The sequence below is a fragment of the Hyperoodon ampullatus genome (assembly GCF_949752795.1).
Source record: "Hyperoodon ampullatus genome assembly, chromosome: 8".
NCBI lineage: Eukaryota > Metazoa > Chordata > Mammalia > Artiodactyla > Ziphiidae > Hyperoodon > Hyperoodon ampullatus.
This window is the reverse complement of record NC_136921.1, coordinates 23819735-23840444: the sequence shown is the minus strand read 5'-3', so window position 1 is coordinate 23840444 and position 20710 is coordinate 23819735. Positions and strand designations below refer to the sequence as shown.

General features: G+C 34.5%; 1 protein-coding gene across 2 annotated transcripts in view; it reads left to right on the top strand.

Annotated features, from left to right (window-relative positions):
• The window catches only part of SPAG16 (sperm associated antigen 16), a gene marked incomplete at both ends in the record, with an annotated part of 879991 nt that overhangs the window by 660631 nt on the left and 198650 nt on the right, over window positions 1-20710 (top strand). The gene's annotated exons all lie outside the window — the stretch shown is intronic.

Here is a 20710-nt window from a genome sequence, read left to right as displayed (position 1 = left end):
TTTAAAGGGTTAAAATTACAATTACATCTCTGTCTTTAATGATAGCCTATGCTAAATAACATATATCTGTTATTGATATAACTTACCTTTGCTGTTGTAATACATGTTTTAAACTTTTTTAAGTTTTGAGAGGTTTAAAAATCTTTGATATTTATTTGCAGTCGCTCAAATTTTAGTCAAAGAAATAAAGATAGAATATATATAAAGGAAATAATGATGTTCTATTTAAAAATAGTCCAAAAAGTATGAATATACTGGAAGCAACTCTGAAGCCATAAGGTAATTGTGTGTTTCATGGAACTGGTTTAATGATATTGACATCACATATCTAAAATTCAGAATACAGTAAGTTTGTCTTCTTAAAAAACTTGAAGCTGTGTTCCCATTGCAGATTGGTATATAAACCACATATATGACTTCCTTAAAAATATGTTAGTAAAGTTCTTGACATTAAGACTTTTATGCTCTGCTAGAATTCAAACAGAAAGCACTGTACAGAATAAAAGATCCCAACTATGAGAATTTAATTTTATAATGTAAAGGCCCATTAGTATTTCAATTTATACTTTTTGATATATAGAATATGCATTGACATCATAATTCTAAAGGAAATTTAACTTGGTCTTTACAAACATTTTCACATCCATAAATCCCTTTTTACTATCTTGAGGTAGCATCCAAGTACTCATGACCTTGGGTATTGAATTCTGAAATTTCAAAACTTTTGGCTGTACTTTCTAATAATAGAAGTTAAAGGGTGTTTTGAAATGCTGTACAACGAATACAAGGTACATATTTTACTGTCATAACTGTTAAATATGTTGCCACTGCCTTTTAGTGTCCTCGTCATCCAGCCCAAAATTTCTTTTCTATGCATTGTCAGGCAAACTTATTTTAAATATATGTCAGTTCCTATCATACTGTCATACAAGTCAATATCATCTTAAAGCCCCTAGTACAACAAATCTATTTTTTTTCTCCATGACTGCTATATACTTGATGGTATACTAATATTAAGAAAACTGTCAGAATCAAGGCTGGAACAATGAGAAACATAAAAGATAAAGAGTATAAACCAGGGACCCTGTTAATGAAAACACTTCATCCGTTTGAAGGAATATAATTTCAACCTGACCTTCCCATCCCTTTGACTATTTCTTCAAGGAACATACTATAATTAATTTTAATTCTATGTGTTTGAGAAATCAGTGTCTTTTTCTCATTGAATACTAAGAAATTTGTGCTTCTGTTGAGAAGTCTTCAGCGACTCGTCATTTTAAAAGTTTGAAATATATCAGCAGTTGAAGGAACTAGGTAGAGAAAATGAGGTCTATTGAGGATCTGAACAGAGAGATGAAATCACAAAGTTAAATACCAGAAATTATGTTCATCTCAAGAGAGTAAAGAAAAGTGAAGTCAAGAGCAAAACAAAATCGAAATAAGGACAAGGACACATAGATCTCTTCTCATCTGCATTGCTTCAGGAAAAGATGATTTAAAAGAAAAGTATAAAAAGATATCATGAAAATATTTGAACTATGAGGATAAAATCAAATCTAATGTAATAAGTTCAAAATACTCTTCATTTGGCATACTTTTATTTATTCCCAGTGGCAAGCCAATACAAGCTTTCCTCCTTGGGCCTGAGGAAAAGTCATTGATAATACACATGCAATATCATCACAATATCATATAATATATGTGGAAGTACTGACAGTATTCTGTCTGAGAAATTTAATATAAGAAATTTAGTATAAACTACTCATATACATAGTTTTTAGATATTCTAAATAACATAGAAACAAAATTTTTCATCATATTTCATATCTCTGGATCAGTTTAATTGAAGGGCATCTTGAAATTATGAGGTGTGCTACTTAAAAACAGCTGTTTCCATATATAATGGCTTATCTTTATAAATAAGGGATTCCTTCACTGCAAATCCAACACGGTATACAAATAAATTTGAGTAGTCATTAAAGGCTGAAACTGTGGTCCATAACATTTGATTTCAAATTTTTATGTATATTAAATATTCCTCATTATTTATAAACCTCATAAATAAATTTTTTTATTTTAAATTTGTAAAAGTAAATTATATGCTAGCAAAATGGTACTTTATCTGTTTTTAAATTGAGACTTCTCATACTGTATCATTTTTGAAATGTATCTTTGATAATATTTGAAAACCAGTGGTATAGTAAAAGAATATAGACTATAATCCAGACCCTTAGATCTTCCCCACCTTTTAGGCTATAAACAAATTAATCATCCTGAACTAAGTTTCCTCATAAAAATAATGGAGGAGATAACTGTCTTACTATGTTCTAATGTGTTTCAAAGGGTTAATTATATTCTGTAATGAGGAAATCCTAATACAGTCTTGTTTTCATGTAATATTCAAAATAATTTAAATAGGTAACTAGCAAGTAAAGCTACATATAATGTTATATATGCATATATAATTAAAATAAAAAGATTTAAAGATATGTGAATCACCATCTCAAGGTTAGCTTTTCTGTTGCTATAAGAAATCAGCTTGTTACACATTTAAAAGAGGAGTTGCATGCAGCATAGTATTATTTACATAATGTTTTATTTGCAAATACATTGCTTACAACAAGCACAGATTACCTGTGTTTATAGATATATACATATATCAGTATATATTTATAACTTACATATTTGTAAAGGGATAAGTGTTCCTTTCTCATTAAACAGAGAACCTTCTGGTAATATAATGCTACACATTTTTACAAATATTCTCTATCTAAATATCTCCCACTTGGCATACTCAAATGCCATATGTTTTACCATTCAAAAATGTATTACTGGGCCTCCCTGGTGGCGCAGAGGTTGAGAGTCCGCCTGCCGATGCAGGGGACGCGGGTTCGTGCCCCGGTCTGGGAGGATCCCACGTGCCGCGGAGCGGCTGGGCCCGTGAGCTATGGCCGCTGAGCCTGCGCGTCCGGAGCCTGTGCTCCGCAACGGGAAAGGCCACAACAGTGAGAGGCCCACATACCACAAAAAAAAAAAAAAAAAAAAAAAAAAGTATTACTATTTCGGAAAATCTTAAATGGAATTGTGTAGTGAAAGTAATAAAAATGAACTGTGAGAATTTATACATACATTTTTCCACATTTCTCATTTTGTTGTGTTTATGTAGTTTAGCAATATTTTTCACTCCTTTGTAAAAGGTAATTCCAGTACACTTGCAAAAAAGTCACATCCCTAGAAAACTTAGGAGCTGAAGTTTGAGCCAGATGGGGACTTTCCAGTAGAAAACTTATCAGCCTCAGATCATTGAAATGAGCAAAGTTTGCCACCATTTGGCGGTAATCCTAAATATTTCCCACAAGGAGAACCACAATAGAAATACTAAAATAGAAGAAAAAATAATGACCCCATTATAAAATATGAAAATTACCAGACCCCTCTAAAACTGCACAAAAATAAGAAAAACCTCAAATCTTTTGTTCAAATTTGATTTATTAGCTTCTGTTAGTAAAGGCTGCAGTTCACTGTTTTGTATTTAAAAGGCAGATTGTGGTTAACTCCTTCTGTTGGAAGCAGTGTAATATAATGGAGGAAGCACTGACTTAGAAACCCCGGTTTTGAATTTTGTCTCCACTGCTAACTAGCTGAATGATCTTGGTGAACTTTCTGAACATTTCTGAGCCTTAATTTCCTTGTATGTGAAATGTTAAAAACCTATCACGACTCCCAATTCCAGCCAAGATGGGGTAACAGGGACCTCCCACCTGAAACACATGAAAAAACAGACAAAATTTATGAAACGATGGTTTTCAGAAATTGAACATTGGGCAATGGAAGACAGTACTGAAGGGAAGTGGGGGTAAATAAGATGAGCTCTATGGCTGCCCATAATACTGTCTGGAGAAAATTTCTAGGTCACATCTCAGGGATGGACAGAAACCTTGGGGAAACCCCACAGACTCCCAGAGTTGAGGAGATGGAGTGGGCAGTCCAGGGAGGCCAAGGCAGCTAGAGTTTGCAGGTAGAGTACAGGACAGGGGACAGCAACACAGAGAGAGAGCTCTGGAGATTTACAGAAGATCCCCTCCAGTCTTTAGCTGAGTGCAGATCAGTCCATGAAAGCCTAAAGCCAGAAAAATCTGTCTGAAAATTTAAAAAGAAAAATCCCCAAAGATCAGGGGAGCCTAGGAATAGTTTGTACTCCCACAAACCAGGTTGGTAAATCTTGCAATTCAAAAGGATAGTAGACAACAACCACACCCATTAATTTACATACTATCTAAGGCTGGTTTCACATTACAACAGCAGAGTTGAGTATTCACAAGGGAAACGGCATGGCCTGTGAAGCCCTAAAACATTTACTGTCTGGCTCTTTACAGAAAAATTTGCCAAGGGAGAGGGCTCAGAAGGTCATTACCTCAGTAGTGAGGGAACATCAGTCCACATCTCTAGATCTAGTCCCTTCACTGTCTGAATCATCTGAGTTGGCCCATGTAAAAACCTGTTTATTCTTTACTACAACTTAATGAGATTGTTACTGTTGTCTCCTTTTTACAGATGAGGAAACTAGGACATGAAGTTAACAACAAGCCTAATGACACCTGGCTGATCAAATGTGGAGTCAGAATTCAAAGCTGGGTAGTCTAATTCCAGAGACTAGAATTTAGACTTTATATTATTCTGCTTCTCGTTGTAATAATAGTATTCAGTTTCATATTGATAGGTGACATCTGTTAGGAGTTATAATTCATTTGCTATGAATATTGAAATAATCTAATTTATGACCACTTGGCAATGTTTGACTCAAACAAACACTATTTGTCTGGAAGAAAAACAGGAAAAGAAGATCTCCCTAGTATTATCTGCCAGGTTTTTGATGTGTCTTATAAAAAGGGGGAACCCTAAATATGTTCCTAATGGGAGCTGGAACTCCAGCCCCACACCTCAAGGTAAATTCCTATCAGACTAATCTGGGTGGAATAGGTGAGTGCCTGCAAGCACTTTTGCTATTTATTTAAGTCTTGGCCTGATTACAAACTGAAATAAGAAAGGAAGAAAGCAAGCTAACTTCTATTATCTCTAAGGCATAAGGCAGAGCTGAGGTAAGTTGCTCCTCCTAAGAGCAAGCCCATTCTAGTACATCAATTTCCTAGGAAAGAGAGTTACAAGGAGAGGGGATAAAATACAAGAGAGAAAAGGCCAGATGACTCTGCTCAATTATTTATAATCCCGTTATTTCATCCCCTGTTTGTATGCAAATCCATTTTGTTTTTGAATAGAATATGGTCCCCTCTGCTGCTGGAGAAAGGAACTGGAGGAACAAAAGGAAATCAGATTTTGTATCTCCCTTGGAGACCCAAGTGTGTCATTGAAACAGGAGGGAAGGGGGTAGGACACGACCTTTGAAAGAATGACATAGCCTGAGGACATGACATAAACTGATTAGAACGAAATGGGTCCAAGATGGTGGATCAGTCGACTTCCACTAGACCTTGAGCCTCAGTATATGCTCACTGAACACATCAGCAAGCTAAATGATACACCCACAGGTGCCATGACAGTTCCAAGACTGACCATAAGGATCAAAAAGTGGGCGGTGGCCCAGTTCCTAGAAAACCCCGCCCCTTCCTGAAATAGCTGGAATACTCCTCCCACTAATTAGACTATGAAATTACGCACCCCTATAAAAACTGACAACTCCATACCCTGGTGCATTTTTCACCTTCTGAAATGGCCCACACTCTGTGGAGTGCGTTTCTCTCTAAATAAATGCACTTCTTACCTATCACTTTGTCTTTCACTGAATTCTTTCTGTGATGAGACATCAAGAACCTGAGCTTCATTAAGTCCCGAAACCAGGTCTGTGATCTCAGTTGGAAGACTTGGTTTTGGCTGTGTTCGAGTCCCGGCCGCATGGGTTCAAGTCCTAATCTGAGTTTTAACTGTGTTCAAGTCCCAGCATGTGGGTTCCAGTCCCAATCTGAGGTGCACGGTTTCATCATTAATACCTGCAATGAAGTATACTATGATCTAGGAACTGGGCTAGGTGCTTTTTCTTTTAATCATCACAGAACTATGAGTTTGGTTCATTTCTCCCATTTTAAAGAGTTTTGAGAGCTTTAATTACATATATATATATTAATAAATATACACATTTGTACAGTTCTATGAGAGCCTGAATTTAGCTCTAGGAAATTGTAAAGAAAAAACTCTGGAGATTCATAGGAACAGGTTTTACACTTTACCTGTAAACAAGCTATTCTTTCTCTTTGGTTTTTGTCATGCTATTCATTGTTTTAGAAACATTTTTATTCACCTGACAGCAAGTATGGAAAATAGCATGCTAATGATAGTGGGGACACCATGAAAACTTTAATTAAAGGTGTATTGACTGAAGATATATTAATTCAGAAATAATATTTGTAATTGTACAAAGTGTTATGACCATAAACCTGTTCTGATTAGTCTATTTTCCATTCTAAATGGTTGGTGGCGATGCCATATTAGTTTTTAAGTATTTAGACTGTCATCCTAATAATCACAAATTCTGAAAACTGGAATGCATTTGAATTACACAAATTATGAAAGTTTTATATAAATGAAAGTTACTGACTTTTTCAAAATATAGAATTTATACATGTAACTAAGTCTTATTCCTTTCCGATATTATGTTTGAAAGGGTGTGTACTTAAGCTAATGAAAACATCATTATACAAACTATGAAGCTCTACTTTTGCAATGATTTCATATCTCCAATACTCACAAATGTATTATCTGAGTCTGGACTGAATTCATAGAAACATCTAGAAATAATTCACACCTATGTGTCAGAAAAGGACATTTGAGTTAAGCATAAGGCAAGGCTCTAAAGAATAAAGATTGTTGTTCATCTATGATTTGTAACATGAAATTGAGCAGGAAACTTAATCTCTGTTGACCTCAACTTGATCTTCTCAAAAATGAGAGATTTAGATTAAGTGACTTCATCAATTAGGTTTCCAACCTAAGTTTTACACAACTGAGTATTGCATTTTCCCACTGTTCGTTAGAGCATGGTATCCTGAGATAAAAATAATATTCTAAAATAAAACTTAAATGCTTTTGTATACTATTTAACATTTAAAAATATCAAATTGTAAGTAAAACAGTCTACTTTTCCTTGATCTAAAATGGAAATACAATTTGATATAAAAATCAAGATTATTTAAAAATTGAGCCTCAAATTTAAACTACAACTGTATTGCTCAGCAATACAAAACTTTTATTCTTGCCAACCTAGCAACACATTCAGTCTCTATAGGAACAGATATTTTGGCCAAAAAAAAAATGCATAAGTTTCAACATTTTAATAAGTTAATGACTCAAATTCTTCATAGAAGACTTTATGAGATAGTAAAAATCTGACCCATTCTGGTTTAATCAGAGCAGGAAATAACTTATTAATCTTACAAATTAGAGCATTATACAGGTACAATCAGCTATTGCAGCTACAAATGCCTGGATGAAACAAAGAAGCCACACTTGTGTTGTTAGATCCTCAATTTTGTGTAATATTTTTAAAACAAGTATGGTTCTACTTGTTGCTTAGTTCTCTGTTGTAGTTGTACGCATAGAAATATAATTGTAACATTATAGGCATAGATGATCAAAAAGTACTTGGAAATGTTTTCCTATGTATGTAAGATATCTCCTTGGAAGTTCATTACAAAGCTTATGTGCCTAATTATATATAAACAATTTAAATCCAGCTCATGTCCAAAAAATGAGGAATTCTAAATTACTGTCATCACATTTAATGAAGATTAATTTTGTAGTAGTCATGTAAGAAATAGTTTTCAAATGTATTTATATTAGTTATATGCATATAACAATTAATGTGATAGTTTCTTGTCAACACATTTAAGAAATTCAAAAAGATTTTTATCTATGTAACAAGTATGAGAAATTAGTTTCATGACTAGCTATATCTTAATAGCATCTAGGCAATAAGATATTCCAATTCATATAATTAACTATGACTGTATGTTTACAGATATAATAAAAATTACATATACATGCTAGCATAGGTCATTATGAAATATGACCTATTTTCTCATGCATATATTAATCAAGAAAAATGCATTTTATATAAAGAATTAAAGCACAATCAGACCTTTGAATTTTTCTAAGGGGTTCACAGTTATGGTATTAAGGGGAATGTACTATTTTAATCTAATAGCATATAATAATTATTAGATTTAAAAATAATACAGTTGAAATTTGTAGTCTACACACACTTCATGGCCCAAAATCAAGTAGCCCAAGAATTCGTCGTCTTTTTAATAGATTACATTTGCAAAATTGAATAGGTAATCATCTTTAATCTGCCAGCTGATACTTCTTAATAGGATAATCCTTTAAGAGCAGTTGCAGTTCAACAGACGTGCAAATCAACCCAGAGCAAATAGCACACTGCTCTTGGAGATGGAGACTGTACAGTTGGCACTTGAGATAACGCTCAGTTATATTTATCTAAAATTTAATTTCAAATGATATTCACAGATGATTTATTCAAATCTAATTGATGTCAGAAGTATCTTTTCTCACTTGTAATATAATAGGAGTGAAAATAAAAATTATTTAAAATCATCTTCATGCAACATCCCCTACTATGCACTCTACCAGCAAAAGGAAAAAAAAAATTGAAAAGAAGAAATAGTATAGTATTGGTATTATGAAAATCAACACTCTCTAAATGTTTTGAAATAATGAGTTTGATAAATAGAATAATAGATATGCATTTGGAATAGTATATATGCATTTCACATCATGCCTTCTAGCCAAGAATTATATTATTCTCTCTCTTGTATTTTTGTTTGTCTAATGGTGGAAATGATGTTAATTCAGTTGACAAATATTTAGTGTAAGCCTATTATCTGCCAGGTACTGTTCTAAATTCTGGGATTCAGCTATGAAGAGACCAGTAAGATTCTATTTACAAAGTAAATTGAAGCAATAGCCATGAATGTGCAAGTAATAAACTGGGAGTGTTGAAAACTATAAGTTAAACCTTTCCACGTATAATATGCTATAAGTGTCATCAGAGTGTGATTTGTAAAGAATATCCAGTAGCTGTATATGGAGCTGGAGAAAAAAGATGGGCACTTCTATAATGTTAACTACAACATTACCCATTTCTCTTCTCATGGACTCAGTTTAATTTTAATTTTTGACCTTCTGTTATCCTTTCACTGTGCCTTTCATAATGTTTGATTTGTTCCTTCGTCCATGTGGCATTAGGAACCACTTATCCTTATCAAAATTTAGTTGTAATGATGGATGTTTCTGCTGCTTCTGCTTCAGCTTCTCTTTCTCCTTCTTCTACTTGTTTCCTCCTCCCCCTTCCTCCATAGGTCCCTTCGCTTCATTCATCTTATCTCTCCTTTCTTTTCTTCTTCCTCAAATACAAAGAGCTGAGTTAACCATACTTCTCAATACATAATAGACAATCATCATTCGATTTTATTACTTTTCACCTTTCATGTTCCATCCCTACTCTCATTCCCTCCTACACTCCATGGAAGTTTTTAAATATCTTTGATATGTTTCCTTAGTTTACAAGTATCTTTGAAGAATATATAGAGTTACTTTATATACATATGTACCTAAGATTTTTTAAAACTTATTTTGTCATAAATTTCATTGTTTCTTGCTTTTTCATTCTATACTATGTTCTTAAGTTTTATCCATATTAATATATGTCTGTCAGGTTTATAACTTCAATCTACTGGATAGCATTCCATTTTTATTCATTTTATCATTTTATTTGTCTATTATACTAGTGTAGGGCACCTAAATTCCCTATCAGCCCCTGCTACTTCAAAGTATTCTGTGTTAAACGTCCTCATACATATCTCTGTATTGGGCATCTGTGAGAGTTTCTCTGGTGTACATACCCGGCGGGGGGACTTGCTATGCCATAGAATGTATGTTATTTAATCTAATTAAGCATTTTCATATTGTTCTTCAGAATCACTATAACTAGTTTACAGTCCTTCAAGGAATCGCATTTTCAACATTTGGTAGTGCTGTGGACTGAATTGTATCCCCCCTCCAAATCCATATGTTGAAACCCTAACTTCCAATGTGACTGTATTTGGAGAAAGGGCTTTTAGGAAATAATTAAATTTAGATGAGGTCATAAGGGTGGGGCCCTGATCCAATAGAATGAATAGTCATTTAAGAAGAGACATGTGCACGCATGAGGAAAGATTATGAAGGCTCACAGCTAGAAAGCCACAGTCTGCAAGCCAGGAAGAGAACCTTCACCAGAACCTGACCATGCTGGCACCCTGCTCTGGGACTTCTAACCTCCAGAACTGTGAGAAATAAATTTCTGCTTTTGAAGCCACCTGGTCTATGGTATTTTGTTATGGCAGCCTGAGTAGACTACTACAGATAGTATTTAATTTTATAATTCTGCCAGTACAGTGGGCACTATATGCATTGTATTTCCCTACTTACTAGTAATGTTGAACATCTTTTTACATACTTGTCAGTCTTTCAGGCTTCTTCATCTGTGAACTAATTGCCTTTGCCCATTTTTTTTTAATTGGATTTCCTTCCTCTTGGGACTTACAGATTTGCAATAATTATCTGAGTATTAATCTATTGTTAATTTTGAATGTATATTTATCCCAAAGAGAAAAATATTTACTGATCTCATCTATGGTGTCTTCTACTAAATTGAAATCATTAAACGTCATAGAATAGAAACTATTTTATTTTTTTCTTAGTACTTTTTTCCTTTGGGGGCATTGCTTGAGAATTTTATCATTATTAGGTCACAAAAACATTTTCCTGCATCTTCCTTTTTTAACTTTGTGTTGTTACCTTTCACATTTTAGGACTTTGATTCAAAGTGCAAGGTGTTGCTATCAGTTAGCATTTCTTCCAATAACAAACCAACCCAGAATCTTCCTGATTTATTGGAACATTTGTTTCTTGTTTTCTTATGAGATAGCTTCAGGTTGGCTCAGGCCTGATGTACTTTGCTGTGCTCCCACTGAACTCCATGTGTCTTCTCATTCTGAACCCCAGGGCCTGTGTGTGGGACACGTTAACCTCCTACAGTAAGCATAGCTGGAAAGAAAAAGAAACACAGCAATCATATTTATATCTTCTTTTGAATGTGACAAATACTGTCTGCTTAATATCCCATTGTCCAAAGCATGTTCACAACAAGTTATAAGCAAGTCCAAAGCCACTTAGATGGAGGCATATACTATTACCACAGATTACAGGGACATGTCTTGGATAATGCCTAGGGATTTTTAACCTTATTACAGGAAAGAAATGCAAAGTTGGGAACAATAATTCAATGACTATAGTGGGAGATCCAACTTTATTTTCCTATCTATTGAGACATTTTTCCTGACACCATCAACTATACAGTTAAATCTGTGATGTCACTTCTAAAGTATATCAACCTCATATAGAGAAACAGTCTTTTCTGAATTCTTTTTTCTAATCTTTTGGTAACATTGTCTTTTTCTGAGTTGGTACAATTCTGTTTTTATTACTGGATGTTCTAGTATAACTTAATATATGAATGTGAAGCCACTCTTTGCTCTTCTTTTCCAAAAGTATCTATTGGGCTTCTTATCTCCTGGGATTTTTAGAGTTACCCTTTTAAAAATTTTAATTTGCATTATGTCAGAGAACATGGCCTGTATTAAGTTGATATCCTGTGGCCTCTAATATAGACAATTTGTTCAGTGTTCTTTGTGTAATCAAAAAGAATGCATATGTATACACACCTTATTAGGTCAAACATTTTTCTGGAATTTAGTTTGAGCTTATTTACTGGATATTCAAATAATTTATAACATTTATTTTGACTGCTTGAGCTCTCAGTTTCTAACATGGATATAGTAAAAATCCTTAACCACAAGTATTAATTAATTTATCCTTATAATTCTATCAGTTTTGCTGCATATATCTTGAGGCCATGTTTTAGATACACATATCCATAATCATGCTATCTACTTGATATTTCCTCCCTTTTATCAGTCTGTAACATCATCCTCATGGTGATTTTGCCTTAAGTTCTATTTGGTCTTGCATTAAAAATTGGTACCCTGTTTTCTTTGGAGTTGTATTTTCCTGATAATCTTTCTTTCCATACCTTTACTTTTCACATTTTTGTGGGAATTTCATATATTTTTTTAATTTTTTGCTTTTTTCTTCAATCTAATATTTCTATCTTTGGAATGATGAATTTGCTTTACTTATAATAATTATTTTTTTCTACATTAATATGTGTGCATAGAAAAATGTCTGTATTAGTCAGGATTCTCCAGAATAACAGAACCAATAGGATGTGTGTTTGTATGTGTGTGTATACAGCTTGAGTCCAAATGTAGTATGAAGGCAAAAATTGCTTTATTCTCAGGGACGTCAGTCTATGTTTCTTAGGACCTTCAACTGATTGGATGAGGCCCACCCACATTATGAAGGGTAATCTGCTTTACTCAAAGTCTACTGACTTAAATACTAATCATACAAAAATACTTTCACAGCAACATTTATACTGGTGTTTGATCAAAACAGGGTACCATGGCTACCATGGCCTAGTCAAGTTGACACATAAAATTAACTACAACAATTCTTTTCTGATACCCTCTGTCTCTTGTCTTTCTTTTGATGATATTAATTATTTCAGGAAATACTTATTTTGCCCTATTCTAGATGCTAAGTATAGAGCAGTGTGTATATATATACATAATTCTATTCTCATGGAACTTACATTCTACTTAGGGGAGAAGGATCAGAGGAAAGTAGATGATAAACAACTAATAGAATCAACATTAACAAGTGGCGATAAGTGCTATTAAAAAAAATAAACCAGAATGGAGTGTAGTGAGGTGGAATATTACTTTATAGAGAATGTTCAGAGATAATGTCTCTATGAAGTGATAAATGAGAGCAGAGACTTGAAGGAAGTGAGGAAATAGATCAAGTGGTTATCAGAGGGAAGAGTGTTCTTGGCAGTGAGAACAGCAGTACAAAGTCTCTATGCTGGAACTATATTTATGTGTTTGAGGTTAGCTGAGGAGAATTATGAGGGGTGATTCAAAATGTTATCCAAAGACCAGATCATGGATGGTGTTTGAGGCTATGGTCCCAACTCTGGTCTTTATTTCTAAGAAGGATTATTGTGATAACTTATGTTAATTTTTAAAATGCATGCATATTCAGTGGGGTATGGGTAAATTAGTCTTGCTGAAAAAGAATAACACATGAAACTTAAAAGAGAGCCAATATGTTTGATCAAGTCAAAGAACAGTGAGTAAATTGTTTTGCTATTATTTATGGGTGATCAAATCACAGCAAAAATTGTTATCCTTATTTATGTATAAAGACATGGTAAGACTTAAGTTCCTGACTCAACTGTATGAAATATAGAAATCTAAATTCATCAGACACTGCTAATAGACATCAATTGATATCATAATAATGAACAATTTCAGGAACTATAGTTACCTTTGCAACACTTTCTTCTTCTTTAAGAAGCTGATAAGATATTTATGTATATGAATATTGCTGAATGTTCTGTTGAGGAGGAGGTCGTTTATGGATTTGCTACTCTCCTCTCTCATATCAATAGATAATTCGCTACTCATTACAACTATGGAAACTTATACAGAGACATGTTGATGGTGATAACATTTAGCGGTGCTTAACTTTTACTATTGTCAACCTGACAGCCATGTTAAAATTAAATTAGTTTGATTTGTTTTTAAGAATTTCCTTGAAGATATTTGCCTATATATAAGCTTACATGAGGAAAGTGTTTCCATTTAAAAAAATATGTATCAGTGAGAATTTGGGAGTATTTTGCTATACATTCTGTAATGGTGAAGCAATGGAAAAAGAGTGTTTAGAGACCTCATCTCAACATGGGAGGCCTGGAGTAATAATATCCTGTATCTGTATAATGTTTTATCGATTTTAATGTCATTCATTTCACCAGCGTATTTCTACCACTTAGTCCGGTGGGATTTTCATTATCAAAAAGACTTCTCTTTTAACATGTTTTGTACTGGTTTTTATTGTGTGCTTGTTTGCCATAGCTGACATCCAGTTTATTTTGAGACAGTTGAACTAGGTTTTATTTCCAGGTTTGTTACCTCCATTCTTCTGCCTAGATTCAAAGTATCCTGTAACTTTTCTCTGTTTTCTTTTCCTCCTGAAATTGTAGTCCCAATTAAACATTGCTACTTGTAAGAAAGCTTTAACCCAGCTTTGGAGCTTGGGACAGCCAACTGATCATAATCAATGATGAATATTGTGTTGACAGTAGTACTTAATATCCCTATCATATCTCAGTCAATCAGATTAAAATATTGCCCTACTATTTTGAGTAATACAGGTAAAATTTGTGTTAACAAAGCCATATTTGCTATAATTCAAAGTCAGTTAGTATTCTCATGTGATGAAATTATTAGAGATCCTCATTTTAAGTGTTGAATGATAAAATAAAGAGAGCATTATTCATTCTGATTATAAATAATCCTCAAAAGTAATTCAAAAGGGCATCTGTGAATACCAGTCATGAAAAGATAATAACTGAAGTCAATTTGAAAATAAGTTAAATATGTAAGCATAAGACTTGTTCAAAAATCTCATGCAATGGAATACCAAGTAACAATTAAAGTGTCATTAATGTAGTACTAAGATAGTATTTCATAATACATAGTGAAGATAAAGGTAGTAACAAAATAGAGTATAGGATATAATTTCACAATGAGTAGATAGATAGATAGACAGATAGATAGATAAATAGATACATAGGCAGATAAACAGAGAGATGGATGTTATACTGCTCATTCTCCACTGGCTCTGTCCCTCCACTCATCCATTCTATCTCTTCACTGCCCTCCTCTATTCCCTGAGAAAGATGCTTGCCCATTGACTTATTTTCGGGATTGACCAATGAGAGGCATTGACAGGAGAGGAGAGAGCAGGAGGAGAGTTTGGAGCATTTATCCCTTCTGCTCCCACCTTGGATGCATTTGTAATGATGGCTGCATTGCTTGACAGCTATAGCTCCTGTCAGGCAGCCCCACTTCTAATGCTCCAGTTCTTAGCCAGGTTCCACTTAGGTCATTTCCACTCTTTGCCCCTTCAAGTCTAGGGTAGGTAACAAGTTCCCACTGCTCCTAGTTTATGTATTTTTTTCTTAAATTTTCCTCTATTTTTTCCCCTCTGTAAATGGTCCCTTCATTAATAAGCCTCTTTAAAATTTCTATCTGAACATGTGCTCCTTGTTTCCTGTCAAGACCCTAACTGATACAGATGCACATAAAGAGCCTGGCATTATAGCCACCAAAATGTGTACAGGAATTCTCTGTGAGGTGTTTTCCCTATGTTCTATGTAAATTTCTTAAAGTAAATACGTAATAATTGTTTAATACAAAGAAGGAAAAAGAATCTGTACATGAAAGAAATAAGAAATAACATGCAAATAAATTACCCTGGTATGAAACAGTGAAGAGCTGGTATCTTTTTAACTTCTTATTGTTGTTGGCCAGATTAATCCTAATGATCTTTCCTACCCATCTCCTCCCAATGTGAGACAGCAAGAAAAGAGGGAAAGGGCAAATAAATATGGTTCATCTGAAGCCAAGAAAAAGGTGACACATATCTATGAGAGGTTAACACTTAAACCTAGTTTTCACTTTTGCATGGAGGAAAGAGACCTAGAATATTCCTAGCCCCTCTCTACTCCATCTCTGACCCTCCCTCCACTCTCCCTCTGTGAAAGAGGTGTCTTGCTTAACTGAAGAGCTCAGAAGGAACTGACCAAGTCCCACTGAATAGTTTCTCCAGTGGTCCTCTCCTTGGGAAAGTCTGTCCTCTGATCACGCAGTTTCTTTCATCCATTGCTGCCAGCAGACTACTCCAATAGCAGAAGCCAGAGTTTTTACAACTGCCAATAATTGGCTGGGCAGAGTTAATTATTTATGGAAAATATTAGGACACTGCTGAGGCTGCATATTCATGTCGTATGTTAAAATTCACCCTTATCACATTGAAGGTGATATTTTTAACTCCATCCCTATAATTCCTGTGTCTATTCCTCAGGTCGTTCCAAACTGGAGTAGATAGGAAAGGGTATTTTACTACTGTTCAGACCACAGTAATATTTAGAATCCTTTTATATGCCCACAGGATGCATTATTTTTTAACATGTATATTTTTGGTTATTCTAAATGTTTTATGTGATTATTACTGACATATTCAAAAAAGCAATATGAAAAATATATAAAAGAAAAATAAATCATATGAAATCATATAAATCAGAGTTTAAAAATTTTATATTTCTCATGAAATTCCATGTAAAATTACTATATATAATTATATGTATAATGTAGAATTACTATATATTACTAAACATAGTAAAAATACTATATATGTGTATATATAGCATTTTACACTATATTTCTATCCTAATGATCTACCACATCCAACCTTATGTCCTACAGTGTTCTAATAATACAGTTATTTTACAGTTTATATTGGGCCTTTTTTCATTCTAATTGCATACAGAGGAAGTAGAGAAGTTAAGAAAAACAGCCTCCAGAGTGACAGAGATGTAATGATTGGTTTTAAATCCAGATTCTACCACGTATTAGTTCTCTAACCTTGAGCATGTTCCTTAATCTTTCTATGCCTAAATTTCCTCCTCTGTAAAATGAGGATAACAAAACACAGTACCTGTTATTTTTTTGTGAGCATTGATGAGATAATCCATATAAACATGGTAAAAAGGCTTAAGTCTCTGTCCTCCCATATTTACATTCCAGTGGGAGAAGCAGAAAATTAACTCTTTGTCTCTCTGTCTCTATCCTTGTCTCTCTCTTTATGCCCCCCACCTCTCTCTCTCTCTCTCTCTCTCTCACACACACACACACACACACACACACACGCATGCATAAATGGTATAAGGAAAATAAAGCTGTGGTAAGTGTATAGAATGAAAGGGTGGGGTGTTGCTATTTCAGATAAGATTTTCAGGAAAGATCTCTGAGAAAGGGCAACCTGCATGAAGTGAGGATGTAAGTCATGCACAGGTCTTGGGAAAGAACATTCTAGGAAGAGGACTCCAAGTAGACAGACCTTGAGTTAGAATAATGTTGAGAAGATCCACATTAACTAGAGCAAAATGAATAAGGAAAATGAATAAGAGATTGGCATGAGATGACTTAGGAGAGATAAGCAAGAGTTAGACCATGAAGGGTCTCATAGGTCATGGTACAGAGATTGAATATTAGTTGTCTATAACGTGAAAACAGTGGACAGTTTTTAGCAGTGAGGTAATGAAATTTGATCTATTGTTGACGAAGCCAACAATAAACAAGTTGACAACCATGTAGACAAACACACTCTATTCAGGGCAAGAATATATTAGTAGACTATATACTCCCCTCCATTGATTTTCCTTTCAATTGACTTGTCAGTTCTACACTATACTGATTGTTTTTCTTTATAATATATTTTATTGTTAGATAAACTGAGTACCATTTAATTAATATCATTTTTCAAGACTTCTTAATTATGCAGGTTCATTGATTAATGTATTAGTTAAGATGCTTTTGGCTATAAGTATCAAAAACCCCAACTGGAACGGACAAGAAGTAATCTTGTTATGTCACATAAAAGAAAGTCCACAGGTGGGGCAGATTTCAGATTTGGTTGATTCGGCAAATCTAAAATATTTTCATGGAGTCAGTTTCTTTCTTCGTCTTGGTTCTGTCATCCTGATGTTGGCCGCAAGGTGGCTCTTACACCTCCATAGATCATACTGTAACAAGACAACATCCAGGGGAAGTGGTGAGGCTGTCTCTTCCTCTGGCTTTCAGAAGGGAGGGAACTGTTTCTTAAATTCCCCAGGTAGACTTCTCTCATGTCTTTTGGACCAGGATGGGGATATATGCCCATCTCAGAGCGAGGCCCTAGAAAGGGGAATCATTACTTTTATACCAGGCAGTGGTGTCAGCTTCCCCTGGGACACACAGCTGTGTGTGTGTGTGTGTGTGTGTGTGTGTGTATGTACGTGTTTGGTGAGAGAGGAAGAATGGGAGGGATGGAAGGCAAGGAGAAAGGAAAGGAGCTAGGCAGTAGGGAAACATCGCTAACCACTAGAGCGACATAAAAGTAACTCAGCAGGCAGAGTGTATACACTCCTGGAATTGTTTGGGGGGAAGCTGTAGGAACATTACTTTGAAAAGGAAGGAGAAAACTAAAGCTTTAGAAAGGATTTTAAGTAATGCAGTGACTGGAGAACTTTATTACCAGGACAGCCCACAGAAGGAAATTGATTTTATATTCTAACCCTAAAACACGATCTTAAGCATGCATATATATAATGTATATTATATATTTACATATAAATATGTATAGATATAGATAGATATTTTCTGTGTTATATCATTTTTAATGCTGCACTACATTACTTTCATGACCCACTTATTGGTTTCAAGCTGCAATTTGGAAAATCCTGGTCTAGTCGATCTCTCAAGCCAGTGTCTAAAACACCTCAAAATGCATAATAGTCTTCCTCATGGTGGTAATTCTTTGTTTCAAATTTATATAATGAGTGGTAGCTTGATTCGCCTCTTTATTTATTATATACTCTGTGTGGCTTGTGCAGGAGTTGGTCTGAGGAAAGGTACGCTGGGTGACATTGCCTGAGAACAAAGGGAATCACCCCCCCACCACCACCAGTCCCTTTGAATTCTCGGCACCTACAAATCTCTAAAGGATATGTTGCTACTGGTGGGAAATCAAAACAGTGGGAAACTGTGACAACGCAGCCTGAGCAAGTGTTGTTACCCCAAATGCAGCTTACTTCACCAGAGCAATTTTGCCTTTGAGACATGAAAATTAAACATTTCATGTCATTTTTAAAATTAAATAATCATGGTTTTGTAAGGTGTGTTCCCATTTCTCCTATTGGTGGTTTCTAGAAACACCTATCTTTTTGTAGGTTAGAACACTGAGTAAATTCTCATGTGAAATAAGATGCTCAGAAAAAAGCTAACTATATCATGTAATTCATAATTTGATAATTCTTAGGTATTTATGACTATGTTGTAAAAGTTATTATTTCCTGGACTATAATAGTATCTGAGACATAAATCAATCTATTTATTTGATGCTGACAAATATGGTTTAATTTTGTGCCTTAAAGAGGCACATTTTGTATTAAGAAAGATTCAGGTTCACAATTTGACTCTTTTATTCTAAGGAAGTAAATTAGGTTTCAAAATGTTGAGCTTAGAAGTGAGTTGGTGAATGTTTATCTTAATGTTCTTTTGAGCATTTCTGTCCAAAAAACGAGGCAGTATTTTGCATTTTGGTCATTTTTCTTTTGCTGAGATAATGAGGGTGGGACTCTACAACTACAGGCAATTGCTCTGAGCTCTAAGCATTTTGAAGAGATTAGCCCCATTGGTATTCTCTTCATTTTTGGGAGAGAAATGCTGCTTTCCTCTGAGGATAGGAAGATGGACAGCTATTGAATAGAAACTGCTTTTGTCTAGCCGATAGTATGGTATTAAATATTCTCTTCTCAAAGACATATATTCAACATGAGAAAGTTCTCTAAGATGACTGGGAGCCTCATTACACTGACGTGTTAATTTTGTCTGAACCTGCAAAGTTATTTTTTTGGGGTATGATTTGCCTAGAATATATCCTTAAAGGGGTTCGAGCCTGGATGGTATTGTTGCTATCAAGCTAGCCAACTTGGTAATGAACAAGTTAATTATCCTGGGGATAAAAGGGGAAAAATGGCATGATTTCTGCCAGCAATACAATGAAAAAGGTACAAATGAACTATATGGAGATCTGCCTACCCAGTAGGACTTATCTGGACAATGACTTGTCTCTCCTGTGGGAGTTTAATCAAAGATATCTCTCTTTGATTTAAAAATGTCACACTTTGCTAGAAGTCAGATGAAACCATATAAATTATGTTATTGTTGTTTCATAGAGGTTCAATTAGCAAAAATCTCAATTCGAATGACTTTTCTGTATTAAAAAGTGTCTCCTGTGGGAGAGGGATATATATATATATACACACACACACACACACACACACATACACGTGTATATATATGCATTTATATATGTATATATATGTGTGTGTGTGTGTGTGTGTGTGTGTGTATTTTTAACTTTGGTGCTGCAGTTCTCTCCAGTGTCTGGCTTAAATACAAGAGCTTCATCTACTGATTAGTTTGCTCCTGCAGACAATCAGATACTGAAACCTTTTGAAAGTCATCATATCCTTCCCTTTCTGAAAGCATCCTTCAAGTTCAGCAGCTTAGCAAGTTTTTGCTGCCTTTGTGCTTCTTGCTGTGTTGTAGATACATAAAAAGGAATATTACTTTCATTTGGAGAAGGTAATAAAAACCTGTGTTTAGGAAACAAGGTTATCATCAAATAAGCCTTTTATTTATGCTATTCAGACTGCCTATCTTCAGGATATCACAAGTATTGATCAATTAAAGGTCAACTGGATGTGTGAAAGAGAAGTGGCATTCTATAAACTCATGATTATATCCTGTGGTTTGTAACAGTACATGTGATTATGTGACATGTTTCTGTACCCTCTTTGGTCATATTGTCTGTGCACTTGAGATAATCTACCTGTGCAAACTCT